Source organism: Rutidosis leptorrhynchoides, chromosome 2 (genome assembly GCF_046630445.1).
Source record: "Rutidosis leptorrhynchoides isolate AG116_Rl617_1_P2 chromosome 2, CSIRO_AGI_Rlap_v1, whole genome shotgun sequence".
Taxonomy (NCBI): domain Eukaryota; kingdom Viridiplantae; phylum Streptophyta; class Magnoliopsida; order Asterales; family Asteraceae; genus Rutidosis; species Rutidosis leptorrhynchoides.
The window spans coordinates 640,030,481-640,039,845 of NC_092334.1; positions in this window are offsets into that span (position 1 = coordinate 640,030,481).

Here is a 9,365-nt window from a genome sequence, read left to right on the forward strand (position 1 = left end):
TTTCAACCTATTTATTACGCTAGTAAGACGTTACAAGGAGCACAAACGAATTACACAACTACTGAAAAAGAACTCCTTGCTATTGTCTTTGCTTTTGACAAATTTCGTTCATATCTCGTTCTAGCTAAAACGGTGGTCTATACCGATCATTCTGCTCTTAGATACCTATTTTCGAAACAAGATGCCAAACCACGATTAATCTGTTGGATCTTACTCTTACAAGAGTTCGATATTGAAATCCGAGACAAAAAGGGAGCAGAAAATCTCGCAGCTGTTCATCTTTCTCGTCTTGAATATCCTGAATTAGAAGTTCTAAATGAATCAGCCATATAAGATAACTTTCCTGATGAATATCTATTAAAGATAGATTATAATGAAATTCCATGGTTTGCAGACTATGCAAACTACTTTGTATGTGGATTCCTTGAAAAAGGGTTGTCGTACCAAAAACGAAAGAAATTCTTTAGTGATATAAAACACTATTTCTGGGAAGATCCACATTTGTTTAAAAGTTGTCCCGATAGAATAATACGCTGATGTGTATTCAGGGATGAAGCTAGTCAAATCTTAAACCATTGTCACACAGGACCAACAGGAGGGCATTATGGGCCTCAACTCACAGCAAGAAAAGTCTATGACGCTGGATTCTATTGGCCTATAATTTTCAAAGATGCACACCTTCTTTGTAAATCCTGTGATGCTTGTCAAAGGGCCGGAAAAATAAGTCAACATGATGAAAAGCCACAAAATGTCATTCAAGTATGTGAAGTATTTGACGTTTGGGGTATTGACTTTATGGGTCCATTTCCAAAATCTCATAATAATCTCTACATTCTCGTTGCCATTGATTATGTATCTAAATGGGCGGAAGCACAAGCTCTCCCAACTAACGATGCACAAGTGGTAGTCAACTTCTTAAAACGTCTTTTTACTAGGTTCGGAACACCGAAAGCTTTAATAAGTGATCGGGGTACTCATTTTTGTAATAATCAACTTGAGAAAGTTCTCAAAAGATATGGAGTAACTCATAAAATCTCAACCGCTTATCATCCACAAACAAGTGGACAAGTTGAAAATACCAACCGAGTAATAAAACGTATTCTATAGAAAACCGTAGGATCAAATCCGAAGGAATGGTCCATAAAATTGGAGGATGCACTCTGGGCTTTTAGAACAGCCTACAAAACTTCAATTGGAACCACACCTTTCAAACTCGTTTACGAAAAAGCATGTCACCTTCCAGTAGAAATTAAGCACAAAGCATTTTGGGCTTTGAAGACATGTAATCTTGATTTACATGAAGCCGGACGTCTACGATTAAGTCAATTAAATGAATTAGAAGAATTAAGACATGAAGTATATGAAAATTCGTTAATCTATAAAGAAAGAACGAAGAAACGGCATGATAAAAGAATCAGAAGTTCAAAAGAATTTAAAGAAGGAGACAGAGTTCTGCTTTTCAATTCAAGATTCAAGCTATTTCCTGGAAAATTGATATCAAGATGGTCTGGACCATTCATAGTCAAAAGAGTTTTCCCATATGGAACAATAGAGTTAATAAATTCAAATGGGATTGAATTTAAAGTTAATGGTCACAGAGTTAAACATTACATACATGGTCCGATGGAAGTTGATAATGAAGTCAATCATAATTTCACAACCCAAGAAAACCCTCAGAATAAAAACATAAATATATTATCAACAACATATGAAAAACTAAAATTGGAAGACGGGGAAGCTTCAAATTGGAGTGATGGGGAAGAATTCCTATACAAACCTCCCATTCTAAGAAACGAAAAAAATTGTGAACAAGAAGTTCAAGTAGAAGTAAAAGAACCAAGAACAGATCACCCGGAAAAGGTTAACAAACCAACTCTACTTACTAAAGTAGGAGACCTAGGTGAATTTATCATTTCTTGTTTGCTTAACGATGGTGCTATGTATAATGGACTCGCAGATTTAGGAGCAAGTGTAAATGTTATGCCTCTTTCCTTATACAAAAGATTAGGTGTGGGTAAATTAAGACCAACCAGAATAGGTGTTCAATTATTTGATCAAACCATTAAACACCCGGTTGGAATAACAAACAATTTACTTGTTAAAGTGGGAAGTTTGACCTTTGTTGCAAATTTCATAGTTATTAATATGGAGGAAGACCTTGATATTCCTCTAATTTTAGGTCGCCCATTTTTAGCAACCACCGAGGCATTCATTGATGTAAGAGAAGGTAGAATGACACTTAGGGATGGTGACAAATCGGTTACCTTTGTGAACCGAAAGTTTAGATCTCCACCAACCAAAACTGTTGAACCAATAAAAACACCTAAGTGTGAGGAAGATGAAGCAACAACCAATGATGACCAGATAACAAAGAACCCCGTTGTTGACACAAAATTAGATGAACCCGTTTTTAATAGTTCAATGAAGAAACTTTATAAACGGATTCAAGATGCTAGGATTAAGGGGAACTTTAAGTTATGTAACAGTTTAGTATCTAATTTGTCGCCTTAATAAAAGGAAATGTTAGTTGAATTTGTGAAAGTTACAGAGGAAATCAACAATTGGCTTGAAGCAAAAGTCAGAAATATACAAGTTGTTGATAGTCCAATTAAAAACGAAGTTAATCACAATTTCGACACCACAACTAACTAAGTGTGGGGAGAATCAAGTCTTTTTAAGGATAATATATATTTCTGTTAGAGTTAGATTTTCTGTTTTCGTGTAGTTCTCGAGAATGGAATCCGAATGGTCTTTCCCTAGCAGACCCTAAAGAACTAGTCTTCTCCCTCCATTCTGAATTTTTATTTTTTTTAGGTTTTACGAGATGAAGAATTCCTTTGATCTGAACCATGGTCTACTACTACACACTATGATTACTAAACGTAATAATGACACACTCCCGAGTGAAGTGGTATCCTTCATAAGAGGCAAAATAGACGAAGTAAGGAAAGAATTCAGGAAAGATCATCATAAGATACATTTTGGAAAAGGAAAATCAAAATCCGCAACAAAAAGAAGAGCACGACACCTTGAAAGATGTTATAAATATGGAAAATGGTCACACGAAGGTAAATGTTCAAACAATCAAACATATTCAAATACCGAATTTGTTACTCTGTGCAGAGAAGGACCGTTTATATGTTTAGAAGAAAAGATATTGAAGAATCGAGGTTACGCTTATGTAGCTATGGAAAACCAAATCACACGACTCTCTTATGAGTCGGCTAAAGCAGGTCTCTGAGAATTCTATCTCACAGGTAAGTATGTACAGTTTTTATTTTTATTTTTATTGCTTTTAACCTTTTGATAATAAACGCTGAATCGTTCGCTATAAAGTATTAAATTGGTATTCAATAAAATTAGGTATGTGAAACCGAAATTATTGATATCATACAAAAATTTATTACATCACTGCGAAATTTACCGTTTATTCTTAAGGTATAAATATCTTTAATCAATCAATCCAAAATATTTCAAAAATTCGTCAGGAGTAAAACTAGGTAATATAGCCGAAATTACTTTTCCGAAAAGAGGGGCGTATATTTTTGATAATATTTGATTGATTAAAGTGGGATAAAAGACAAAAAAGATTTTTAATTTTATTTTTACCTTGTTTTTATATTAATATTAAATTATTAATGTAAATTTTTTAAATCAAAATATTTAAGTTTTTAAATATTTTTAATATAAGTTTGTAAAATTAATTCATAAAAATATTAATGATATTTATATGAATTTTTAATTTTATGCATTTTAAATTTAAGTTTGGTGTGAATTTAAAAACAAAAATTTACTTTATTTCATTAAGTTAAAAGTTTGATATTTAAAATTCGTCGTGAGTTGAAGACTAGGTCGTTGAACCGAAATTGCTTTACCCGAGGGAGGGACGAGAACTTTTGTTATCATTATTTTTAATCTTATTGAATTAAAGTATGCCAAAAACATTAAAAAAACCCAAAAATCTTTGCTTTTAAAACAAACGTCAATATGTTTGGAAACTTTGGTAAAATTTAATCATGTTTCTACGCTAATCACCTCAATAATTTAAATTGTTACTGATTTCTTGCAAATGAGGGCATTGCAAGATCTTAAGTGTGGGAAGGGGTTAAATTCTTTCGGATTTTTAAAATTTTTTACTTATACACTTGGTTACCATTAAAAATACTAGTAACGCAGTAGTTGTATTAGAATCTAGTGCTCTCTGATAATAAAGAACAGCCCTAGTCTTATATACTGACTACCTAATTCTAGTAAAAATTTGCAAAATTTTCAAATAAATGAATTCAAAATCATGTTTATACATATTTATGAACGATAAAACTAGGTGTTAACACCGAAATTATTATTACCTCGGAAAGGACATAAATTGAGAAACAACCCAAAATGTTAGAATTCATTTAAAATGGAATAGGGGAAAATAAAAAGGCAAAGAAAGGAAAATAAAAGCCAAGTATGGGAAAAATTTACCAAGTTATTTAGAACATATGTCACATATTTTTGTACAAATAATTGAAGATACTTTTGTTTTGGACAAAATTAACTGTTTTACCCGGAAAATTGTAATATATTTGAAAGAAGGATGGATCTACACGATGAATCAATTCCATCATTAAAAGGAAGTAAAGTCTTCCGAAAAATAAATGCGCTTCTTGATTTAGGTCAGGAAGTTGTCGTCCAGACCAGTTGTAGAGTCTACGAAAAATCTTGAAAAGCTTTCTCGAAAATCAGCTGGAAATCCACGGACCTCAGCATCAAACAGGGTCGCCAAGTGGTCAGACTTATCCTAACCATGAGAGCATCTGTCTCGTACAATGGGGGGCACCGTGCAAATTAGCTTATAAGACTAATGAATCAGATCCCCAGAAAGGATAATCTCCTTAAAGATCAAAAATCAGCTTTTAAGCCTGATATTACTCAATTCTTGAGATTGACTTTAAAGATTGAGAATTACAAACTCATGGAATTCGATGATATCTAAACTCGAGCTTGAACGAGAAAATTTTTTGATCAAAATTACAAACCGATTTGTTTTCTGAAAACCCATTTTTAATGCGTTCATTACCATTGAAAGTAAAATCCTAGGAACTCACCTGGAATTCATTAGGTCACCTGAACCAAATCGGGTGTCAACCGTAAGAACGGTGGTTGCATAGCATGGTCGAAGACAGGACCTTGTGCCAGACCAAAAAACTATAGGGTGATCTTTACTATTGCTCCTACAAAGGATAGTAATTGCATCCGACACGATATAGACCATAATCAAAAGCATGTCACGGGACATTGCCTCAACAGTTGCTTGTTCAACGCTTTCCTTTACAACCGGACGGTAGTTTACCAAAAGGTAATATACGGTGCAAGTATACAGGACGTGTTGCTTTCCTAATACAAGGTTAGCAAGTGGGTGACACAAAACCATAAGTTTTGAGCTAAAATTTTCAAATCTGAAACCCACAAAACCCTCAAAAACATTTTGCAAACACCGGTGAAGGGTTATTCCGGAAAACTTATCTAGGGTAAAAGCTAGATTGAATTTTCAAAAGATCAAATGTTTTCATAAAGATCCAATTTCCTAAAGGATCTAAATTTTTATAGTCATGTGGGACTATAAACCACATCGTTACTATCATTGTTCATACCACCGTATTGAAATCACTGATGTACAAAGTGTAAAGAATAAAGAAGTGATTCATGTATGTTTTTATTCAAGTACTATATTGCTTGAGGACAAGCAACGCTCAAGTGTGGGAATATTTGATAATGCTAAAAACGAACATATATTTCATAGCATTATCCTTCAAGAAAGACAAGCTTTTGGTTGCAATTGTTCTATTTACAAGTGATATTTGTTTAAATAATAAAAGGTAAAGACAAAAGATAGATTTGACGAATTGAAGACGCAAATGACCAAAACGCCAAAAAGTACAAAGTACAATCAAAGTAGGTTCAAATTATTGATGAGAAACGTCTAAAAGTTACAAGAGTACAAGACGCAAAACGAAAAGTACAAGATATTAAATTGTACGCAAGGACGTTCAAAAATCCGGAACCGGGACATGAACCAACTATCAACGCACGACGCAACGGACCGAAAATTACAAGTCAACGGAATACAAGAATATAATATAATATATATATAATTATATAAATTTATATATATTATATTATATATATTAATTAATTCAGCAGCCCACGTTTTGGAACGACTTGGAACAGTTTTTGGCTGCCATGCGATCGCATGGGAAGGAATCACATGCCACATCTATAAATTCAGCGTTTTTCGAGCGAATTATATACATATTATTCAATCTCTCGCTCTCACGATATATATATATATATATATATATATATATATATATATATATATATATATATATATATATATATATAATTTATAATTTTAATTTTAATTTAAGATTAATAATAATAAGGTTATGTTAGCGAATGTTGTAAGTGTGTAAGTCAAAATTCTGTCCGTGTAACGCTACGCTATTATTAATCATTGTAAGTTATGTTCAACCTTTTTAAATTAATGTCTCGTAGCTAAGTTATTATTATGCTTATTTATGCCAAAGAAATCGTGATGTTGGGCTAAATATTAAAGACGGGGTAATTGGGCTTTGTACCATAATTGGGGTTCGGACAAAAGAACGACACTTGTGGAAATTAGACTATGGGCTATTAATGGGCTTTATATTAACCAAATGATACCTCGTTAATTTAATATATAGACTTATAATTTGACGTATTTATATATAACCACATACGCTTGACTGGGTACGGTGGGCGGGATATCTATAAATACCAATAATTATTCATTTGACCGGACACGGGGATGGATTAATAATCAATAGACTTGTTGAAACAGGGGTGAATTACATACAAGGGTAATTGGTGTAATTGTTAACAGAGTAATAAAATCTTGGATTACATGCAGTCGATAACCTGGTGTATTCATTAAACAAAGTATTAAGACCTTGTTACAGTCCGAATCCCCAATTAGTTGGAATATTTGACTTCGGGTATAAGGATAATTTGACGAAGACTCTCGCACTTTATATTTATGACTGATGGACTATTATGGACAAAACCATATGGACATATCGAATAATCCAGGACAAAGGACAATTAACCCATGGTAATAAATTAAAATCAACACATCGAACATCATGATTATGGAAGTTTAAATAAGCATAATTCATTTATTTCATATTTTATCGCACTTTTATTTACTGTCATTTTATTTATTGCACTTTTAATTATCGTACTTTTTAATTATCGCAATTTTATTTATCGCATTTTAATTATTGTCATTTACTTTACGCTTTAAATTAAGTTATATTTATTTTTAATATTTTACATTAGGTTTTAACTGCGACTAAAGTTTTAAAATTGACAAACCGGTCATTAAACGGTAAAAACCCCCTTTTTATAATAATAATAATAATACTAGTTATATATATATATATATATATATATATATATATATATATATATATATATATATATATATATATATATATATATATATATATATATATATATATATATATATACACAAGTATAGTTTTAAAAAAATATAGCGTTAAACTTGGCTAGCTCCCTGTGGAACGAACCGGACTTACTAAAAACTACACTACTGTACGATTAGGTACACTGCCTATAAGTGTTGTAGCAAGGTTTAGGTATATCCACTCTTTAAATAAATAAATAACTTGTGTAAAATTGTATCGTATTTATTAGTATTTCGTAGCAAAAATAATACTATTTCATATACACCTCTGCACACATCAGCAGCATCTCAGGTAACAATGTATTCAGCTTTTGTTGTAGAATGTGCAACAATGCTCTACTTTGAGCTCTTCCAATTAACTGTCTCGTCCATCATGACAAAGACACAACCTGACTGGGATCGAGAATCATCTCGATGAGTTTGGAAACTAGCATCAGTATAAAACTTAATACTTAACTCTTTTTCCTAACCACCGCAAACCAAACACATATCTTTAGTACTTTGCAAATACTTAAGAATGTTCTTAACACCAATCCAAGTTTCTTCTCTTGGATTTTATTGAGAACAACTCGTCAAACTCAAAAATAACGAGACATCATTTTAGCACATAACATAGCATACATAATGGATCCTATAGCCGAAACATATGGGATACATTTCGTTCATCTTATCTCATCATGTGTGATAAGACTTTGAGATTTGCTCAAGGTTATGCCCTTTTGCACAGGCAATGCTCCAAGGTTGGAGTAATGCATGCTAAATCTCTGCAAGATAAGATATGTACATTAATTCAAACCAATAAGCCATTTGAAGCTATTTTTATAGATCATGATTCTAAGTATATAAGTAGCTTCTCCAAGATCATTTAGAAAAAACGTTTTCAAGCCAAGACTTGACATCTTGTAAGTTGAAATGTTATTTCCAATAAATAGTATGTCATCAACATACAAGATCAAGAAGACTACTTTGCTCCCACTAGATTTAATGTAAACACATGGCTCATCTTGGTTTTGAGAAAAAAAAAACAAACTCTTTGATATTCTCATCAAACTTAAGATTCTAGCTCATGAATGCTTGCTTTAATCCGTAAATGGATTTTAGAAGCTTGCATACTTTTAATAAGATGCTTAGGATATATAGATCCTTTCGGTTGAACCATATATACGTCCTCGCTTAGGTCGCCATTTAGAAAAGCGATTATAATATCCATTTACCATACTTCATAATCATGAAAAGTAGCTATGGCAATAAGTATCCTAATTTATAAAGCTCGCGATCAGTGGAAAAGTTTCATCATAACCTTTTGCTACAAATCGAGCTTTAGAATTGTTTACATTACCGTACATGCTAGTCTTCTTTTTGAAGACTCATTTACACCTCATTGTCTTACAATTGGGTGGAAGATCAATCAAGTCACATACTTGATTATATTTCACGGACTGCATATTTGCATTCATAGTATCTCACCATTTTTAAGATTCGTGATCTTATATGGCCTCACGGTAGCTAGAGGGTTCATAATCCTCTAGGTGAGGTTCATCTGAATTAATCAGATAATCAAACCTATTATGCCGATGAGGAGTTCTACCAGACCTATGAAGTTCAGGTGCAACACGTTCTGACTCACCAACAATGCACTCAGATTTAACGTGTGGATTAGTAGTGCTTATATTAGGTATGTTACTTTATAGTTCTTGAATTTCTTCAAGATCTACTTTACTCCCACTAAATTCTTATAAGAGAAGATCTCCTTTTTAAGAATTCAGTAGTCCGAGCAGAAAACACTTTGTTTTCAGCTTCGTAGTAGAAGTAGTAACCCATTGTTTCCTATGGGTATCCCATAAATTAAAATTTA